The sequence below is a fragment of the Carya illinoinensis genome, chromosome 8, assembly GCF_018687715.1.
Source record: "Carya illinoinensis cultivar Pawnee chromosome 8, C.illinoinensisPawnee_v1, whole genome shotgun sequence".
Lineage (NCBI taxonomy): Eukaryota > Viridiplantae > Streptophyta > Magnoliopsida > Fagales > Juglandaceae > Carya > Carya illinoinensis.
In genome coordinates, this window is record NC_056759.1 from 25,261,697 (window position 1) to 25,285,678 (window position 23,982).

Sequence of the window (23,982 nt, forward strand, 5' to 3'; positions counted from 1 at the left end):
AGGTAAAAAATGGATTTAGAATAAGAAATACATGGGGTTTGTGAAGTTTTGTGAAATTCCAAGTCTTCCCAATTGTCCTAGAAGAACTAACACCAGCATCTCTTGCCAAAACATCTCATAACCTTGTGCATATATTATTTCAGTTGTGGGAGCTGTTGAAATTAACAATATCGATATCCTAATGAACAGGCCGTAATAGTATAAAATAAAACGAATTGATTTGTGTGAAATTAATATAATACAATATTCGGACCAATTTGAAAATATGCTAAGAAATTGCCAGCCTGAAGAACAAAAACCAGTGCAAAAAGGAGCAATATTAGTTCTTTAATTTCTTCTTTGATAGTCTCAAGTTTCAATTTTCAAGTAAAAATTATTTAATTTCTTCCCATCGCCGATGCCATAACAAGCAGTAGTAATAGTGTAAAAGAAAAGGATTCCAGAAAATGATAGGAATCCTGCTGGAGCATTCGCTCCATTTTTTATTTATTTATATTGTGATTAAGAAAATATTGTTAAATAATATTGTGAATCAATACAAAAAGTTACATTTAACTGAGGAATGAATTTATTTGAAAAAAAGAAGAGAAAAAGACAAAATAAAAGCGAAGTTATGGATAGAGTTAAATGAGTTATATTTACATCTTGCTCTTGAACTACGCAATGTATGTATGGCCAAATTTCTCAATGCGTCGAAATGTTTTGTGACTGCAGATGATAACTATTTGAAACCCTACGTGAGCTGCGAGCCGGAGGTGACGATCATGGATCAGACAGCAGAAGATGAGTGTCTGATCCTGGCAAGCAACGGGCTGTGGGAGGTGGTGGCCACCGACACGGCATGTGGGGTGGCGAGTGTGTGAGTGTGAGGGAAGGGCCCAGCGCCTCCGTGCTCACCCCGTGGGCCTGAAGTGGCCGGTTTGAGACCTCCGACGAGGCATGCTCGGACGCGTCGATGTTGCTGACGAAGCTGGCCTTGGCTAGGAACAGTACTGACAACATTAGCGTGGTGATGGTTGACCTCAGAAGGGACACGTAGCGATATGCCATAGGGTTAGTTATTCATGGTAGTCTTGGGTTGGGGATTTTGTGATAGGATTGGGTTTTTTTTTTTTTTTTTTTTTTTTTCATTCAAAAAAAGAAAAGAAAAAGAAAATTTTGAGAAAAAAGAAGTGAAGAGAATGTTTTGTTGGGCTCTGTGAATGAAATATCATTATTACATTAGCTACCGAGGATCAACTCTCGATTATTTTTGTTCAATTTCGAACGAGGTATTTCAAATTCTTAACTAAAAATAGTGACCGATGAATGCTGAAGATAAGAAATTACTTCAAATGAAAATTTGGGAAGCTTTTAAGGTTGATGTTTTAAAAATGTAGAGACAAGCTGTTATTTTAATTTAGTTAATATCATTGGTCTTGTTCTAGCGAACTCCCCATGAACAAATTGCCCATGCTGCACATAGAGTTTCTCCATTGAGTGCGCATGTCTTTTCTTTAATTTTGATAACTAGGTTTGTGCAGGTTTTGCTATGCCTCTAGTGCTTGTATCTACTCTGAATTTAAGCAATTGGAAACTAACATGAGCTTGAAAGAGTCTGATGCCTGGCCTTTGGTGGTTAGTTACTCTTAGTGGTCACATTTGTTTCAATCTCATAGCTTTCCTTCATAAGTTATGGATAGAGTTAATGAGTTAACTTTTACACCTGGGTTTAGCCTCAAGATGCTTATGGATTAGAGAAGCCTGCAACAGAGGAGTTGTGCAAGCACTACACAAAAGGTTTTGGCATAGAGTGCCGTATTGGAAGGTTCCATAACATTTATGGTCCTTTTGGAACATGGAAGGGTAAGCTTTTGATTGTAGTGGTAACTAATAAATATGCATGATTTGCTGCTTGTTGGATTTTTCTGAATTTTACTACTTAGTTATATCTGTTGTACAGGTGGAAGAGAGAAGGCCTCATGCAACTGCGTTTTGTAGAAAGACTTTCACTTCAACTGATAAGTTTGAGATGTGGGGAGATGGACTTCAGATCAAATCCTTCACCTTCACTTATGAATGTGTAGAAGGTGTACTTAGGTAAGTGCTTGATATTCTTATAACTTGTACAGCTGAAATTCATATTCTCATTGATGAGATTCTTCTGTATGTTATAATGTTGACATTTATTCTATTTATTTAACAATTCTGGATTTTCTTGTTCCACTCTCTCCTTTTGTTATTTTACTTACTGAAAAACAAATTTTGGATTGAGGTCACATCATTACAAATTCAAAGTAAATATAGGGTTGTCTTTTTAACTATCACTTGTATTAGGATAGGAGATCTGAAGATGGTAGCCTATTTTTACCTTTTCAATAACCATTTTGATTATTTTGCATAATGAATATATAAATGTGACTCTTTAGGATGTCAACAGGGCCCAGACTGCGTAAGAATTGTTTGTTGTACCCAGTTTTTGTTTAACCCGAAAAATTTATGATAGGGTGTTCATAACATACCAATTTGCATGTTTGAGTTCTGAAATTATATCTTCCCACTTCTCATGAATTAATTGCCCTATTATCAACTCTTGTGTTTAGATTGACAAAGTTGGACTTCCGTGAGCCTGTGAATATTGGAAGCCATGAGATGGTTAGAATGAAATGGCTGAGATTTTCTTAGCTTTGAGAACAAGAAGCTCCCTATACACCACATTCCTGGCCCAGAGGGAGTCTGTGGTTGTAACTCAGACAACACTCTTATCAAAGAGAAACTTGGTTGGGCTCCAACAATGAAGTTAAAGGTATTTATAGAACGACGGTTACTTTCTTGTGTTTAAGGTTTCCTAATAAATCTCGAGTTTGTGTCAAATAAGGTTACCTTCGTGTTTTATTGGTTCTAAACAAAGACTTACTCACCCACTAATTGCATATCTCAATATGCTATGTTGTAGGATGGCTTGACATTTACCTACTTTTGGATCAAGGAAAAAATTGAGAAAGAGAAGGCTCAGGGTGTTGACCTGGCTGTTTATGGATCATGAAAGGTGGTTGGAACCCAAGTTCCAGTTCAGCTAGGCTCACTTCGTGCCGCTGAGAAAAGCCATGTTTTTATTAAGTTTTGGTTATGATTAAATAGAAAATTATTATGATTCAGGAAAGGTATTTGAGTTGAGCTATTATATCGATCTTCTGTTTGTTGTATGTATAAGGGAAGCTTTTATGCTCCCAATGGAAGCTTTTTGAGGCTGTCATGTTGGCCTTAATAGCAAGTTCTGTCTCCATGATTTATGGTCTGAAGAACAAAAACTAGTGCCAAAAGGAGCTGTATTTGTGTAAAATCTTTAATTTCTTCTTTATTAGTCTTAAGTTTCAATTTTCAAGTAAAAATTCTTTAATTTTTACTGCATCAATGACGTGGATGGTATATTTTTCATAGCAGCTTGTGAACAAAAGGAGTCTGAATAAAATGAGTCTAAGGAATTCGACAACCTTTTTCGGTTTACAACCATCAAGGACCTTGATATTTTAGATGATAGCAACAATGGAAAAGAATTGTCATAGTTACAACTAAAAAGAAGAAAAGAAATGAAAATAACAAATAGAAGAGAGAGGCAGATAAAAGTTTAAAAAACAATTGTCGTACACTTATTTTATAAATGTCTAGCATATCGTACTTTTTGTTCCTCGATGCATCCATTGATCTCGAACATCCTATCGAGATCTAATGACTATTTATTTGTTTTCATGGGTCCTTATGTACCCATGAAATTTGGATATTTCATGCATACTAGAATCATTCAAAGGAGTAGCCTCTATTTTCGGCTCTCTCTTGTCTTTCAATCCAATATTGTTGCTCCTGTTGATTTTGTTTAAGAAACAACTCCTATTGTTGTTTTCACGTTTTAGTCATTCGATGGATTGCATTCACCAACATGTGTCCTCCATCCAACGAATGATCTTTCTCTCTTTGGTTATTGATCCACCGTCATTTTGTTCTCATCTATCACGTACCATTTCGCTTTAAGCTTCCAAATCCTGAGATAAGTGTACATCAAATTGAGCTTTAAAATTTAACAATTCAAGCCTAATCGAATTAATGATTCAAACCAACATTCTGGTACAGTATCGCCATGACATGTGATTTTATCCAAAGATGTAATTGCTCTGATACCACCTTGTGACAACCCCTAAGTTTTGATTTTGGATAGAACGAAGACTTGGAGCATTGGGACATGTAACACAAGGCTACATACTCCCATCCATGACACATAACATGTAATGTATCCTAGCATTCTTCTAACTGTATGCAATAATTCGCAATAAAAAAGGCAACTTGTAAAACATTTTGCACCAAAATGAACTAAACATCCCAATGCTTAATTAAAACATAATTAATGCCCTACTTAGTAGATGTCCAAGTCCTAGGCAATAGTTCAACATTGTTATGGAGATTATATCTCCTTATTACAAATTGGGTTCATCAAGAGCTTTCAAAACAAAAACAATTTCAAAGCATCTCTCAAATGCATTGAATGGTGAACATGACCATTTCCAGGAACATCAAAATTAACTCTTGTTGACAGTCAGGGTCTGGCTTATCCTTAATCATCCTTAGCCAGGGGTTGGAATTCATCACCATCTTCTGGACTTGTCACATCTTTTATCTTATAATGGTAATTGAGACTACTATAATGAGATTTTTTGAAATCTCAGTAATTTAACAACTAATATACACATAGATAATAGTAATATGACTGATAATAAACATATAATGCATGCATGCAAGATATGTAAAAAACTGTATTTGTCTCTCATCTTGATTCCTCACAATCTTTCATGAAAAGCTTTGATGCAAATTTTCTTACAAAGAACATTCCGTACTTCATCTTTTCAAAACATACCATTTGTTTTATTAGAACCATCATTAACATACAGTATCATCAGGGCTCTCCACTTGCACTGTGAGTACCTACCAGAGACCGTAGCACAACTTCAGTTGATACTATGTCATCAAAGTTGCTCAGATATAACTTTCAATGCATTGATGGTAACTTTTCATAACATATGCACACACCAGCATTAGATGCCATAACTTGACTTTGCCCTGGGATCCTTTAAAGTGGAACTAGTCGAAACTCGTTGATTGGTCCTTGTCAACTCAGAGGTTATCATGTCATTTTAATCACTTCAGAGTGAATAAAAGAGTTTCACTAGGATATTTCTCCATCATAGCATTGTGTCGTGACAAAAATGTTTCTCATGCTATGCTCAAGACAAAACAAATTTCACAACGTGTGATTCTTTTCTTAACATATAATATGGTTCATACAAAAATGACATATTTTCTTGTATCATGCTCAATAGTACATGTTCATGCAAAATTAAAAAATAATCAACACATGTCATCCAAGTGACCGAATGCTCATAATGTATCATTAGACAATTTATGATGAAAATAACATTTATAAAATGAATATGTTATTTGTACAAAGCCATATAAACAATATCAAAGAGTAAGTTAGAGGCCAACTTACAAACTTTCTGAGTACAAAGGGTGTGTGACTAAATTGACGATGAATTTTGATTTGAATTATCTCTAGCACCCTTTATCTCTCTCTTTGGTGATGGTTGGAGAGACTTGAGAGGAACTTGTAAGCATTCAGCATCTCCTTCAAGCATTTTGACAACTTTGTTCATTGATGGACGATCGCTAGGCTTCAATTGTATGCACCATAATGCAACTATCAACATCTTCTTACATATTTTCCTTTCATCTTCAGTAGCATCTTGTATTTCTATATTTTTTCCATCATGAAACTGATCATATATCCAAGTGGGGAAGTAAATTTGACTTAAATGTTCTGTAAATGCATTTAAGTTCTTTCTTCTGCTCACCATTTCCATTAACAACATTCCAAAGCTATAGACATCAGCTTTATATGAAATGCCTCCAATGTTTTGGTAAACCATTTCAGGAGCCATGTATCCTAACGTTCCTCTTGCATGAGTCAAAGGAACAATACTATCTTCCACAGGGTACAATTTTGCTAAGCCAAAATCCGAAACCTTGGGGTTCAAATTCTCATCGAGAAGAATGTTGTGAGGTTTAATGTCGAAATGTAAGATTTGCATCTCACATCCTTGATGTAAATAATCAATCCCACGAGCCACTCCTAAAGCAATATCATATGTTTTATTGTAGTTGAGGATATTTGCCTCTGACAAAAAATATGCTTGTTTAGAGATCCGTTGGGCATGAACTCATATATAAGGGCACGCTTTGAACCATGAACACAAAAACCAATGAGCTGCACTATGTTCACATGATGGATCCTTCCACTGGTCGCTACTTCATTGATAAAATCTTGCCCATTTGCTTTGGATTGGCTTAACATCTTTACTGCTACAAGACGTCCACTTCGAAGTGTTCCTTTAAATACTGTGCCAAATCCTCCTTCACCCAAATTTTCTTTAAAACCTTTGGTCATTTTCTTAATTTCTGAGAAAGAGTACCTTATTGGCATGAAGTTATTTTCGGTTTGTAAAAATTCCTCAATATTGTCGTACATGGATAAGTGCCTCATTCGCCATTTATATATCAAAAATACAATCACAAATGGAGCAACTAATACACTGATTGCCACATGCCATTCTGAGAATGAAAACACAAAAGTAATTATACGAAAGTGATCTTATTCTTTTAATTTCCATTTCAAAATTCTTGTGGTTTCGCACAGTGTTTATTTTTAATGTCAATTTAATACTGATGTCGAACTATTTTTTGTTTCGTAGTTTAAGAAATGATTAATTTACTAAAACAATTAAAAAGATAAAAAGATAGAGATACATGAGATGCTTACCGAGCAGTAATCCAATTAATAAACTTGAGAAAATTATTAAAATACCTGCACAAGAAGTAAAAGAATTAATGTGCCAACATGCATATAATGCATTCATCAGTCTAATAGCCTTATTGTATTATACATCAATCTAATAGCTTAATTGTGTTATCACAAAGCAAAACTCATCCAATTATATATAATACATCTGATATCTTTCTGAGATAGAAAACTCACGATATCGTAACGACGAATCTACTTGGTAGACTATGGACTCTGCAGGTTTGACAAATAATTAACAATTAGGCCATTATTAAATTAAAAAACTAATCACTTTCATAAAAAATAAATGAGAAAAAATAAATAATTTAATTTGATTTTTAGAATTAAGCATATCAATAATGGTACAACTAAATAGAATCGGGCAATAGAGGAAAGTACGGATAAATTATAGTACAATCGTCTTAATTATATATGCGAGGTCGTATTGACTAAATGGACAAATTTAAGTCTGTAGAGTAATTTCGAGTCATTATTTGTAACTAACATGATGATTGCCATTAATACTTGTACTCTAATTATATATTGGTTTAAAACATCAAGAGTTGTGTCTTCTGATTGCCCATATAAATGAACAACCCAAGTGTTAGTTGTTAATTTAAAACCGTCTCCTGTCCCAAAAGTTAAGATACTGGAAAGAGGTAGTTTAATTATTTATATTTATCTTAACACAACCCTCACATGTGGTTCAGATTATCTCTTAATAAGCAAGCTGGACTAACACGTGGATCACTTAATTAATTGAGTGAAGTGTAGAGTCAAGATTCAAATTTAGAATCTCTACTCTAATACCATATAAAATAACTACTTATTTCAAAAGTTTAAACTGGTTAGAAGAGTTAGATTTAATTATTTATACTTATTATAATATTAGTTTGAAATTTGAATTTAGTCTTCATATTTATTGATTGATTGTCATGAGATGATAAAAGTGACATTAGTGATGAAGTAACCGACAGGTGAACTATCATGAAACCTAGAGCTTTGGTTAACAATAGGTTGATAATAAACCAAAGCCAACAAAGCCTACAATAAGCCAAAAGATTGAGATGAGGTTTGGATAGTGAGTAGTTGAGATGAATTGAGATAAGGTGAAAGTTGAATATAATATTATTAGAATATTATTTTTTTAAAATATTATTAATGTTTTGGGATTTGAAAATTTTGAAATGTTTATTATATTGTGTTAAAAATTGAGAAAATTGTAATGATTAGATGAGATAAGATGAGTTGAGATTAACTCTAAATCCAAACGGGGCTTGGGCCAATGATGGGCTATATATAGCTTTGATCAACAATAGAACCAAATTAAAAGACGAAAAAGAATCTAATAAAAAAGGCTTACAACTAATAAAGATATTCCAAATATATAGATGTGAAATAAAACATAGTTGAATGATGATAAAAATTTTGTGAGAGGTAATGATGGCAGAAGAACTTTGAGTTTTTTCTTCTATAATCATTCTTTCCTTTTATTTATTTATTTTTTGTTGGCTAGAATTTGAGTTCTTTCAATTATGGAGTTAAGAGTCATCAGTACTAGATAGGGTAGAACACTTCTAAAGTGGTGATAAGTTATACTCGAATTAAATACCTAATGAGTTATATATACTCGAAACCATAGGTGATTTTAATAATATTTAGGGGTATAAAAATAAACTGAAAAACCAGAAAACTGGCCCGCCCAGACCGGACCGGTTGGTTCGGTCCGGCTTTCTATTGGTTTGGTCTAGAATTAGTTTATTCATTTTAAAAACCAATCAAATCCAGTATGGAATTGGTTTTATGTTTTCCAACACCAGACCGGACCGAACCGGTTCATATATTTTATATATATATTATTAATTTTTAATATTATATATAATATATTTTATATTATATATAATTTTTTATATATAATATATATAATTATGTATGAAATAATATATTATAATTTATAACATAATATTTTAATTTTAAATATGAATATTTATTTGATCATATGTTTTAAATATAATATATATGTATATTAAATACATTTTATTACCTAATAAATTCTCAACATATTTCTTTAATTTGATGAATACATTAGTAATACTAATATACTTAATATATTAAAACCGAAAAACTGAACCGAAGTTGATAAAACCGAAAATACCGGTTTAGGGGATAACCAGTGCATAATTGGTTTTAAAAAAATACAAAATTGGTGTTACCGGTTCGGTCTTAGATTTTGTCTAAAACCAGACCGGTTACGCCCTTAATAATATCATTTCAAATTTCTTTCCCTTGAAATGAGTGCCAAAAGAAAAAAATTGAACATTAAGGGCATATTTGAGTATAAGAATATGAGATGAGAATTATGTTAATAGTAGTGAAATTCTTTGTGAAATGTAGTATAATGGTTTAAGTTAAGATGTTTTATTGGATTTCAGAAAATGAAAGAGAAAAAATTGAATAAAAATATTTTAAAGTTTAAAATTTGTTTAAATCTTATTTTTTATTTTGAAATTTGAAAAAGTTGTATTGTTTTTGTATTTTATTTGGATGTTTAGGAAATTTGTAATAATTAAATAATGATTAGATAAAAAAGTTAAAGATTTAAAATTGAAAAATGTTTTGTGTTTGAGAGATAATTGGGAAAGAAGTTTTGAGATTAGATAAGATAGTCTCAACTAATTTATCTTACCAAACATGGACTAATACAAATTGAAGAACAAATATATATTAACAATTATTAAATCATTTTAAAGTATAGATAAAAATTGCCTGAATTTATTATAAGATATTATGTCAACAAGTTTTAACATGAATGTATGTTAGTGTAAGGATGAGAATACTTAATGGTATGTTTCTTCGGCTTGAGATCACTAACCATGAGTGGAGAACATGCCGAGCAATGCGCAATCGGTAGTGAGCATAGAATCTACATAGATGTTATTAGCTTCGTTGTTGATTATTATTGGTGAACACATATTTTTGGGACACTTAGTGTGTGTGTGTTTGTGTTTGTATATATATATATATATATATGGACCATTACATCTTGATGCACTAGTTAATTAATTCTTACTCGGATATGTGTGCGATTTACATTTCAAAGTCTGACTTGTTAGAATATTGTCATATTTATGATAAAATATATCTATAATATTCTAGTATATGCATGGTAATATGCCTTACTTATACCATATATAGCTTATTATAGTTAATCTATAACAAATAATATCTTTCATTTATTTTGTATTTATTGTATTTACATTATTCCTCTAGTCTTGTTCACCTATATATGGCAATCTATTGTACATTTAGATACAAAGAAATACAAGTTCGTCTCTCTCTTAATTCCCTTTTAACTTGTTTATCATGGCATCAAAGCCACTGATGTCCTAGTGCTTAGAAAGTCTCATACGAATGTGTTATTTGGTATTTTTTTTCCATTCACCATATGTCTTCCAGAGACTTTCTAAGCACTTAATATATTGCTGTCCTCTGTCTCATCATCAATCACATACATCGGTTTGCTCTCATGCATTGTACAACTTGTATACTCATCGTATTTCCACAATTCCACTGCTCCTTGCCCAAATCTTTATCTCCTCTCACCAGGTTTGTGCTGGTCTACGTATTGAAGTAATCCAGTGCTTTCAACGTCTCTGTCAGTCGAGCCTCCTTAGCCTCGAATTCTTACTCGAAACCCCCTGCATCAGCCTTTGCGGGTTGGAAAGAACTCACCCTCGAGTTCACGCCATCTTTGACAAAGCAGGGGCTGAGGCGTATGACGTTGAACACATCCAAAGTTCTCACAGGATTGGGAAGACGTAGTCTATATGCATTGTTGTTGATCTTTTGGAGAACTTCACAAGGTCCAATAGGAAGATCCTTCAACTTATTATACTTGCCAATAGGAAAATGATCACGAGTTAGTACAGCCCAAACAAGATCTCCAACATCAAATAGTATCTGGTGGTGACAGTTGTCAATGTGAACCTTGTACTTTGCATCGCTTGCTTGAATTGCTTGTTTAACTTAGTTGTGTACTCCTTGAAGGTGTTTTTCCATCTCCTCGGCCTTGACATTTAGTCAACCAATCTGTGGGACAAGGGCCATATCAATGACTCAATCAGGTAGTTCTATTCTTGGATCAATTGTAAGCAAACTCCACTTGCGATAAGGTGAGGTCAAACTATTTTGGCTTATTACCTACTAGACTTCTCAGGAAGTTGCTCAAACTTCAATTCACCACCTCAGTTTGCCCATCTATTTGGGGATGATAGGCACAACTAAAATTTAGCTTCGTTTTGAGTTGTTCCCACAAACTCTTCTAGAAATTACTCATAAACTTTGTATCCTGGTTTGAGGTGATAGACTAAGCAATCTACTTAAAATAAAGGTGGGCGATCTTGGTGGCGTCCATGGTCTTTCTGCAAGCTACAAGATAGGCCATCTTAGAAAATTTGCCGACCATGAAGAAGATTGAATCCATGGCACGTTGGGTCCTGGGTAAGCCTAAGACAAAATCCATACTCACGTCATGCCACAGATCATCAAGTACAAGTAATGGAGTGTAAAGCCCAGCATTGGTGAGGGTTCCCTTCGCTCTTTGGCACATGAAACATCTCACCACGAATCATGTCATGTCACTGGACAACTTGGGCCAGTATTAATCTATGATGATTAAAACCAAAGTCTTTTCTCACCCAAAGTGTCGCTCACCATGAAATTCTCGTATATTGTGCTCTCTCAAGGAACAATTTGGGATATAAAACTGTAGGTGATGGAATAAAAATCCGTTGTGCAAGAGAAAATCACTTCACCCTCCGTCAGTTACTTCCTTAAGAATCTTTCTAAAGATCGGATCTTTGGCGTACAAATCTTTGAAAGTATCGAAGCCCTCCACTTTGGTACTAATGGTTGTGAGAAGTGCCACCTGTTGGCTTAAAGCATCCACAACTCAGTTCAAGCTCCCTGATTGGTGTCTCATTAAAAACGTGAAACTTTATAGATAGGCAACCCACCTAGCATGTCTTCTGCTCAGCTTGTGTTGCTTGTTAATGTACTTCAATGCCTCATGGTCAGTAATCACGATGAACTCCTTTTGTATCAAATAATGTCGCTAGTGTTTCAAGACTGTACAATGGCGTAGAACTCCAAGTTGTATATGGAGAAGTTTTTCCTTGATCCTAATAGTTTCGCACTAAAAAATGCAACAAGTTGTCCTTCTTGACTCAGGACACTGCCAATACCCTCACTCGGGAAGTGTCACAATTCACCTCGAAGATCTTCTCAAAATCAAGGAGTGCCAGAACTGGTGCTTCAATCACCTTCTGCTTGACCAATCAGAATCTGGTCTCCGCTACCTCGGACCATTGAAATGTCTGCCCCTTCAGGCACTCGGCGATGGGCGTGATTAGAGTGTTGAAATGGAACACTTGTTCCGGTTGACATTCGTAACATCTTGCAAACATCTTTGAGGTGTTCTACAAGTGCTTCCCATATTGGACTGTAGATGAGGATATCGTCGAAGTAGACGATGACAAACTTTCCCATAAACGGCTGTAGTACCTGATGCATAAATCTCATAAATGTACTGGGTGCGTTGGATAGCCCAAAGGGCATGACCAACCTCTCACAGAGATAGTGCTGCATCTTGAATGTCTTTTTCCACTCATCGCTAGGGTGTATTCGGATCTGGAGATACCTGCTTTTAAGATCAATTTTCAAAAATATCTTAGAGCCTAGCAACTAATCCAACATGTAGTCCAGACAGGGAATTGGGAATTTGTACTTTACGTTGATTTTGTTAATGGCTCTGCTATCCACGCACATTCGCCATGAACCATCTTGCTTGGGTACCAAGAGGGCAGGAACTGCACATGAGTTCATACTCTCACGAATGTAGCCTTACTCCAACAATTCTAGCACTTGACATTGTAATTTTTCTGATTCCTTGGGGCTGAGGCAATATGCTGCCTTGTTGGTTAAAATAAATCTTGGCACCAAGTCAATCTGGTGTTGTATATATCTCATAGGCGAGAAGGCCAGGGGGAAGGTCTTCTGGCATTATATATACAAATTCAGATAGTATCTACTAAACTTTTGGTGGCATCTCACGGTCCATCCCACCATGGTCGTCACTTGGCACCAAGGCAAACACTATGCCTTCCTTCTTTGCCTCTTTTAACAATCTAGCCTTTGACAGAAGAGTGTTTCTGTAATACCCTAGTCTTACTTAAGTCTTTACGTCATTTTATTTTATTCCTTAAGTTAAATATGTTCATGTAAAGATTTTTATTATTTTATTTTAGATGGGTGTGTTTTTATTTTATTTTTTATGTGGGTTGTTAAAATAAATTAAGTACATGATTTTTAAGGCCTTATAGTATTTTCTCTTTAAACCCTATAATTTTATTATTTATGAAAGAGCACAAATGATTCCCACCATTGGATTGGTAGTTGGAATAGTTATCTTCCTAAATCTAATCCTAGCCCTCCATTTCCTTAAGCTTTTAATGACCAAAAATTTAACTAAGCCTTCTTCTCTTATGAACCATCGGTCATCAAGCTTAATAACTTCTAAGGGAAGCTTTGACCAAGTTTTAAACCTTAATTTATTCCATGTTGAATCCGTAGGTCTCCTTTACTAAAAGTTGTTGGTACCTTTAATCCATCTTAAAACCGTTAGTCACCTTTGCAAACATGTGAGACAAGCTTTGACCAAGACTAGTTGTTTTTCCTTAAATTTGATTGGCTCATCTTCAAGCATATGAGATAAGCATGAAACCTCCTTTCCATCGGCTACTTGAAGACTTATGGGATAAGTTCAATTAAATCAATTTTTTTTAAGTCCCTTTTCCCCCTTCAAGCCGTCGGTCTACACCCAAGAAATGAAGAACAAGTTTTCTTCACCTTCCTTTCCATGCTAGCCAACGCCACTTCCCTCTTTTCTTCTCCTCTTCAAGAAATCAAACTCCTCTCATTTTCTTCAAGCTTTGGACCTTCACTTCACCTCTTGAAAGAATCTAGGAGCTTAAGGTAAAAATCCTATTTTGACTCCTTTGATTTTAATGTGATTTTGGAAGCTAACTAAATTGTTTAGCTTATGTTTTGATGTTATGTTTTTTATATATACATATATGATCTGTTTTAAGGGATTAAGTACTTATATGGGGCTGTTTTGATGTTATGTTTTGTATATCTACATATATGCTCTGTTTTAAGGGATTAATTATATATATAGGGCTGTTTTGATGTTATGTTTTGTATATCTACATATATACTCTGTTTTAAGGGATTAATTATATATATATAGGGCTGTTTTGATGTTGTGTTTTGTATATATATATATATATATAATTATGTTCTGTTTTAAGTGATTAAATGCATATATGGAGCTGTTTTGATGTTATGTTAACTAAATTAACTATCTTCTTATGTTACTCTTGTAAGGATTTGTCGAGAGGGTAGTTATTTAAAGTAACATTAAGGGTAGAAAACGACGTTAGATTTATAATATTTTAGCGATCGTTAAAAATGGGATCTAAAGGATGTTGGATGAGTTTTAACACACTTGTTATTTATTGGATTAGGATTTTATGAAGTTAAAGGGATTGCAGCGGATCGAGGTAAGTAGCTTGACCATGTGCCCTCGCCAAGTTCTCTTGTGGAAGAATATATCTCTATCTCTTTCCAAACGTTCCTCTAATTAAAGAATAAATGAATTTATATTATGTACAAGTCTTTCTTGGTAGCCCCTGTTAAGTATCCTATCGATTATAATTGATTGTATGTGTATATGGTAATGCATGCATGTAGATTCTAAGTCATGAAATTTTCATACATGCTTCTTGAAATAACTAAGATTTTATTTATATGTAAGTATGACATAAAATGCTATTTTCCAAAATAAATGCATATTCATCGGACTAAGGAAGATACTGAAAATGATGATTTCAAAGAAAGAAAATGAATGAATTAATGTATGAAAATATGTAATGGCCACATGAAAGGAAATGATATCAAAGAAATGGGCAGATTGCAATGCCGGGTAAGTAGTACTGGTAGTGCACCCAGTGCTGCTCCCTGACAGAAAGGGATTCCTAACCTGTGGCCACGGGTGGAATCCAGGTCCACTAGGACCGCTAACCCCAACACACGGGGCTTAATAGTGTGTTGGCCAAAAGAAAGTGAAAGATTAAATTAAGTGTATGCATGAAGATATGATATATAAGTATGTATGAAAATAAGAAATAAAGATTTTGCATGAAAGTATTAAGTGAGTATATGCATGATAGTAAGAAGTGTATGCATGATGTTATAAAGAAAGCATATGCATGGAAGTATTCTCAGAATTAGTATTGGTTTATGGATTTATGTTTTCAAAAGAAATTACTATATGCTTATTAAGTTAACAGCATGGTGTACTGTTTACTGAGTATTAGACTCACTTTGTGTTTATGTTTTAAACGTCCAGGTACAGACGAATCTACTGAGGAGCTGAGTATTGCTGAGGAGGGAGGGGCCGACGTTTAGTAGTCCCTGGGTAGTTTGGTTTCTTTTTATGACGATATATGTTTCTTACGTTTTAATACTGGACCCCACACGGGGATGTTTTATTGAGTTAACTTCTAGACAAGATACCTTCGGGTATAAGGTATATAGTGGGGTAATGGAAACCCCTCCTGCTTTAAGTTAGTTTTCTTTTGTAAAGACTGAAGGGACTGAGTCCCTTTTTGTTTAAAGTAGTTATCTTAAATAAATGGATGACGGACTCTGAGAGTCCTTTGTAAAGGAATATAAAGGTATGTCTATTAGATGTTTCTTTCAGTTAGAAATTAGAATTTATGCATGATGCATTCGAACCGTCACACATTATCTTTAAAAAAAAATAATAATACTAATAACAATATGGGCATTCATTTATAAATAAATTTACTATTATAATAGGAAAAAGAACAGGTATGGGATCACGGTCTCGCTCTTGATAGGGTGGGGTTGTGACAGTGTCCCTCTTCAACCTCAAGAGCAGAAACAACTCGCTCCATGCAGGGTGCTAGGGTGACTTTCTTCCCTTTAATACTAAGGGAATAGGTGTTTTTATGCCCATCATGAATCACGATTTGATAATACTACCAAGTCCTGCCTAGTAACAAATGGCAAGTATCCATGGATACCACATCACACCACGTGTTGTCAAAATACTTCTGAATAATTGAGAATGAGTCCAAACACAGTTGGTCAACGGTGACCTCACTGCCCTTCTTCAGCCACAATAGTTTCTATTGCTTCGGGTGTTTATCTAACTTGAGTTGCAACTTTTGAACTGCTTCCTTGGAGACTACTTTCTCACAGCTACCATTATCTATAATCAATTTACCCACCTTCTCGGAAAATAGTGCAAGTAGTGTGAGAAATATTAGTTCTCAACTAGTCTTCACCCGACTCCCTTTTGGGAGTTAGTAAACTCTTCATGATGACTCGGGTCTCGTTAGCATCTTCGTACAAGACATCCCCTTCCTCGCCACCTTCGTCATAGATCGGCTCTCCCATGTTTTCAACATCCTCCGTGTCATCTTTATTGATTAGAAGGTTTTTTCCTTTTTGGGTGGTAAACTTTCCACATTCTGTTGCCCTATGACCAGGCTCCCCACATTTGAAGCACCAAATATTGGCATTTGGGCTTTGACCTTGAGTAGGCTGCGTAGTAGGGTGAGTCTCCTGTGGACAGACTCCTCATGTGCTATGGTTGCCCTTTGGTGCAAGTCACTTTGTTTGTTGTTTCTCCACGACTAGAGTAGGTTGATAAGCCTCAGAAACAATCCATATAGAGTGACGGCTGAGGACATCCTGTAAGGATGTCACAAACCACCCATGTAACGTGCTACCAATTACTCTTTAATTTCAGAAAGATCATTACGGGCCACCAACTGATAGAACTCCTCGGTGTACTCATCAATAGATTTTACTCCCTACCTTAGTGTGTGAAGTCACTGAAACAAGGACTGAGTATATCCAAAGGGTAAAATGTGACCCTTCATCTTTTTCTTCATCTTCTCCCAATCGCCAATCTTGGCATTACACTATCGCTCTTGAGACCACTGCAACTGCTCCCACCAGGCAAACACTCGATGCTTTAGCTTGATGGCAACTAGTTTCACCTTCATAAGATCTGGGACATCCTTGTATTTAAAGATACATTCGACTTCATGCAATCAATCGATGAAGCCCTCTACCTTACTAGAAACTTCTGGTAGATCCACTCTAAAGCCTAGGTCTCCACCTCGCTCCTCCCTACCCAGTACTCTTGTAAAATAAGCACGCTGGTGATATGGATTCACAAAACTAGATTCAGACTCTTGATCAAAAGTCTAACCCTCTAGGTTTTGCACCTCTAGATGTTGGGATAATTCTACTATTTGCCTATGCAATCATCGCATCCTGTACATTACGATCGTGAGGACTTCCTCATTCGGAACCTGTCCACCTCGACCACAACCTCTACCACCAACCATGGAACTGACAGTAATTCACCCTAGAAAAAAGCTATGGCTTTGATACGAATTGATGCCAGATCAGAATAGAAGATTATTCTGACAACTACTTAATAATGAAAGCTAGGGATTGCAATTGTAAAAATTAACAGATAGTGAGAAAATCTAAGATAAACTTCGAGATTAAGGCCAACAAGCCAGGCTTAAATAGCGAACCAAAAATGGCATAATTGTAATTAAGGCCAAAGAATAGATACGAAATAAGATAATTATGGCTTGAATCTAGCCTAAGAATCTGAAATAAAATCGTTATTAAAAATAGACATTACCATAAAAGAAAAATGAAAAATGGAAGAATTGACTAAAACTAATGATTCGGAGTAAAAAAAAAGGGGTTGATTTTGGGGTTGAGAAGTGTCCCAAGACACATGTGCAGAGAAAGGCTACTTCTCCTCGCCTAACCGAGGGCTATGTCTCCTCACCTGATCGAAGGCAAAGTCTCCTCACCCTATCTTTATCTCTTCCCACCAAGTTTGCGCCAGTCTACCTTTTCAAAGTAGTCCAGTACTTTTAATATCGCATCTATCAACTAAGCCTCCTAGGCCTCAAATTCGTGCTCGGATCCCCCTACATCACTCACTCTCTCTCTCTCTCTCTCTCTCTCTCTCTCTCTCTCATCTCCGCATTTTGTGTTGCGACCCATCACCGCCACCGCCCAAGCCTTGCACCACAACAAAGTTGCCACCGTATTGTTGTTGTGACCAATGGAGGCCCCTACACTGCACACTCAGCTACTCCCCACCACTATGTTTTTGTTGCACTTCCTCGTCACCACTATCCGACTATCTCATAGGCGAGAAGGCCAAAGGGAAGGTCTTTTGGCATTATATCTACAAACTCATATAGTATATATTTAACTTTTGGCAGCATCTCATGGTCCATCCCACCATGGTCGTCACTTGGCACCAAGGCAAACACCATGCCTTTCTTTTTTGCCTTTTTTAAGAATCTAGCCTTTGACAGAAGAGTGTGTCCCTTTTCACCATCAGGAGTAGAAATAGCTCCCTTCCTGCAAGGTGCTAGGGTGACATTCTTCACTTTAATGCTAAGGGAATAGGTGTTTTTATGTCCATCATGAATCACACTTCGATCATACTGCCAACACAACACCGCCACTGTCCAAGCCTTGCACCACAACAAAGTTGCCACCGTATTGCTGTTGTGAACAGTGGAGGCCCCTGCACCACACGCTCAGCTACTCCCCACCACTATATTTTTGTTGCACTTCCTCGTCACCAAATCCAGCCGACCACTGCTATATGGTGGTAAGACATTCTTTTTCTTTATATGTTAAGGCTATGGCTAACTTGTTTTGTGGAGTGACTGGACAATTCTAGGAAAATTTTGGAGTTTCAATTGAGTTTCTCATTGGATTAATGGTTTGGTTGTTCTAATGTTTCAATGAGGCTAGAGAGAATCTGGTTGTTGACTTAGAGATGGAAGTAAGTGGGTTGGAATGAAGTATTACATGAACAATTTTGGAGTAGTTGTGAGGTACTGATTGGTACAAAAACATGGTTTTAAAACCTGGTTGGTTGGGTGCTTTACTGCGAAATTGTGAAAAATAGATTTTCCATAAGGAGGTTTGACCTGCTATGAGACCACTGTGGAAGTCAGGTCCCTAGGTCATGAGATAGAAAGTTCAAATTTTGGAGTTTGCATGTTATGTCTTATTGTAGATGTGCTAGTTAAATTCTATTAACTTATACACTTTACTAATTTTGTTTAGGTATTGATTGGTTTGAGCTCTATTATCTTGTGAGACAAGTCAGTTGTACCAAAAAGTCCAAGTAAGTGATGCTCCTATACTAGATGTTGCCTAAAACTGATTGAGGTTGGTTTTGTGAAAAATTTGCATATTTTGTCATGAAAGCAGCCTTCGTTACTATCTACACTAGTCCTTGTTTCTGAATATTTAAACTTGACATTTTATAATGACTGGTGTTGCCATGAGCAATTTTTATACTCTATTTCTCTACTGCATAAAATATGAATATGAAATATGAAATTTTGATCCAATTATATGATACTATCTTATCCGTATAATATTTTTATTGTTGCATTATATCTATAGACCCTGAGGTATGAGATTTTTTTTCTGATTTGATTTCTAGCTCTGCCAAAGTATAAAATAGTGGTCTCTGTTTTGAGTACAATCACTTTGGTGACAATTTGCTTTTTGTTCTGCTTGGCTATCCATAGATTGTACAACTATACCATAGGGATAAAATAGCCTATGTGTTGCATGCACTCATTTTGGTAACAAAATAGTGATTTATGTTCTGCTTGACTAACAGTAGATATATATGCACAACTCTACCATGGGGGTAAAGATGTTCTCTGTTTCTATTTCGGATGCTGTTTGAGTAGGCTTGTTCCTAAGGTCTTTGAATATATTATTATTATAATGAAAATCTTTTGAAAATACAATTGTCATATTTTTTAGAATTGTCTGTTTATACATTCTGTAACTAGCTCTTGTTTACATACTAGTTTAGATTCATTGCTTACTGAGTTCGGGGGACTCACCCTTTATATCCATCAATTTTTTTTTTTTCAAATGATTTTGAAGGTACTGACAATTGGAATAGATGGCACATGACAGAATTACAAGAGAGATGTGAGATTAGTGTTAGGTGGCATAAGCAGATTTGTCAAAGTTAAGAGAAACTTTGCTAGTGTTTAGTTTAGTTTACTTGGAAGAATTTTCAAATATTTGATTTTGGAGGGCTTTTGTATTTAAGTTCTTATTATTGTAGGTTTCAGGTTAAAGGGTTTGGGTATGGGGCGTGACAATCGGCCTTTTAAAGCTTTTCATGGTAGTAGTTATTTAATTTTTAGAAATTTCACTGCTCATATTGTATCTTATTATCTCCTCTACCAGTATCTGTTCTAACATGTTTTAAGTGACTTCATAGAATTTCATCAAAGTTAAAAGACACTTAAGATGTGATATGTTATGTTAACTGGCTCGTAGATATATAACAACCCTTATATATTACTAAATATTACAAATATATATAATATTTATTTATATATAAGTAATGTTATATACAAGTTTAGGAAGTGCAAGTCCTAGGGCAGTCCATTTAAAAAGAACCTAGGCATAACATGAGAAAATCACCTTTTGGAGGTGGAGCCAACTTTTTTTCTAAAAAGAGCTTTTGTACTTATTATTCCCACACACCACACTTATTGTTATTTATTTAAATATATTATTTTATTTTTTTAAATATTTTATTTTTATTTTTTTGGTTTATTCTTTTTAAACTAATTGAATTCTTCTATTCATCTTCCATACATCACATATTTGATAAAAGAAAAAAATAAAAAATAAAAATAAGTATAGTGTGTACGTGGAATGTGGGGATGGTGAATAGAATTTTTCATATATAATGATGGGTTAAAATATGAAAGAAGACAAATAGATCATAGAGATATAGATTCTTACTGATGGGCTTGAATAATCCAGTATGAGAAGCTGCGGCACATGGAGAAAAGAAATAAAGGTAAGTGATCAGTTAACTATATATAGAAAGTGATTTAAACAAAACTGTACGTATAAACAAATCTATTCAGTTATGTTAGCAATAAATATAATAACTAGTTTATGTAGCATCAATATAATAACTACATCTATATAATTTATTTTTTATTTTTTTTTATAAAAGATCAGTCGTTACACAATGACTTGGCAAAATCTTGACTTAGAAGAAGTCAACTCATAGAATATATAATTGACTGACGCATGCTGCATCATTGCACAAAGGGAGATGATAACCTTACAATTCATTTACAACTTATCAATAAAATAATATATTTTTTTAAAATTTCGAACACATGAAATCAAAATCAAAATTAAAATAAATAATTAAAAAAATATTATTTTTTGAAAGGTTGTAGAGAAATTGTAAATGGGTAGTTATTTTATCATTTTCCTTGTACAAAATCACTTTTGTAAAACTAGTTCATCTTTTTGAAAATGCATATTTTTTCACCATGGGAACCATTAATTATGGAAATATAGAGCCTTCTTCATCTTTTTCGTAGAATTTGAAATTTTACATGTGGGACGACGGATAGGGTAATGAAGCTGCACATATGTTAGCACGGCATTACCGTGACATTGATGATACTCTTGTGGAATAGTTGTGTAGATGTTCTTTTTAATAGTGTGATGATACGCCTTTATTAAGTATCTACAATGATATGTACATCATTGGCTTGACAGTTGAATTTCATTGTAAAACTAGTTCAAAGTAGACAAAGTAATTTTAAAATTTTCATTGAAGAGGTGGGGAGCTAGTTTCTTAATAAATTTTCAAATATTCTTTTCAGTTTGTTCATTGTTTCTGAGATGTAAAAAACGTGATCATGTCTAATAATCCAACAGTTTGAAATCACTGATGCCCGCGCACAAGGTTATATATACTTACATCATATGATTGAGATAGAAAACTCACCTGCAAATACGGTCAGTCGTCGTAAGAAATCAATTAATCCTGCATGTTTTGACAGATAAAAAGGGGAAAAAATGGAATCACATTAGCGAATGTTCAATTAAAAATGAGGTCAATAATTATAAGCTCTTTCATCCGAAAAATAATTAAGTTCAATAGTTGTCCAAGAATATCACAACAATGCTAAACAGTTGGAGTGGGAAATCCAAGAATTCAGTCAAGTCCGAACAATTAAGTACTTAAATTGCAAAAGCAACATATATAATGAAGCATTCAAGATCGAGATAGATCAGCAGCATATATATAATATCTCATTAGAATTCTGATCTGAAGTTTATTAATTACTCACGAGATTCAAGGCAAGAAACTTGATTATCGGCATGCACGTAGCAATAATCGTAGATGCAGCTTCCACAATAAAGTCGGTACCATGAAAGCACAAAACCATATGAGAATAAATTGTGGAGGTCTGTACACGAAATATTAGGATCAACAGAAATTTGTCCTGGCCATGATGTCAGAGACATTTGCTCTATCGTGCACGACTCTTCCACATCCATCACATTCGCTCCACGGTCAACAATAAGATATATGTACCGTTTGGAATATTGAGATAAAGAGTGGGAAAAAAGACCCAGATCCATTATTGGTATTAGAACAATTCGTAGAAGTCGTGTGCAAATGGAAAGAGGAAGCCAAAGTCACTGGCTCTTCACAATTCACAATAGCCACAACTTTTGATAGTGATCGCACTGTCCGATTCCAAGCACTACTCCAATATATTGGTTCTGAATCCCAATAGTCCGGCCACATCAAATTACCGTAGTTTAGAAAATAACGAGGGATGAAGGAGTAATTATCCTCCTGAATACTTGAGTCTACAATTCTGATTGTGTAGTTGTTGTAATTGATTTGGCTTACATAGTATTTACTACCATGTAAATATAACAACGTATGGTTGTTGTCATCACATGAGAGCTCATACCTTTGGTCTCCGCAGTTTGGTGGATCGCTTTTTAGTCGAAACGGATTGCTGATATTGGGGATATTTCCACAGGAAGAAGGAGGACAATAGTGATGATTATTCTTAAGACTAGAAGCTGAAGGAATAAAGATTAGGACCAGAACAGTAGTTATAAGGAGCCTGAGTTCAGCAGAGAAAGCCATTCCACTTTCCATCAACTGAGAGAGCTAGCCAGAGATTAGGGTGATCAGAGAAAGGGAGAGTTAGGATTAGGAGAAAAGGTGTGGTTTCCACAGCTTTGTTGGCCAACTTGGTTGCTACAAAATTGCATAGATTGCGACTAGTCGTGATATTGCAGCCACTTACGTTTAGAAGATAATGGTTCAATGGATGAAGTTATTCCTTTAGAAGATAAAAGTCCAAGATTTAAAGAATGTGCACTTCGAATTTAAAGATCAAACTATCTTTGAATATATATATATATATATATATATACAGAGAGAGAGAGAGAGTTTTGTCAAGTAAATACGATTTTGTTTATTTATGTTTAGAAAAATTTTACTTATCATTTCCTGCTTCACATATATATCAACAAGTTATTTATCATTTTTATTGATATAAATATATATATTTAAATAAAAGGATAAAAATAATAAATTATATATTAATGCGTTGTATATGAATGCAAAGTAGCATTCGTGCCCAAGGAGTAGAAAACTGAAACTTCCTTTTCTAGCTTCTTTAGTTCGGTCTGCCCGAGGTGGCCGCCATGTGGACGTATTAACAACGTAATAAATAATTCACTTTTAAATGAATTTGAAAAATATCATTTTCAAAACGCTTTAATTTTGTTGTTGGAGTGGCCGTATCTGGCCGAACATGCAGTTTGTCTTTGTATTTTTATATACCGGTGGCTAAAATATATATTATACATATATAGAAAATGATAGTATGACTTTTAAATATGTTCATTAATTAAATATGATTATTTATATATTTTTATTTTTTTTAATAGTTAAGGAAATGACTATTAGTGAATTTTTAACTTTTTTTTTATTTCTTATTAATGGTTAAGGATGTTTAAAAAATGATTAAAGAAAAATAAAATAAAAAATAAAAAATATATACTTATTTTATATATAATTA

At 34.6% G+C, this 23,982-nt stretch overlaps 2 pseudogenes; one reads left to right on the forward strand and one right to left on the reverse strand.

The window, feature by feature from the left end:
* Positions 1-671: 671 nt before the first annotated feature.
* Positions 672-3,112, forward strand: LOC122274534 (annotated as a pseudogene).
* Positions 3,113-4,306: 1,194 nt separating this feature from the next.
* On the reverse strand, positions 4,307-23,142 carry LOC122274182 (annotated as a pseudogene).
* Between the last annotated feature and the right edge of the window lie 840 nt (positions 23,143-23,982).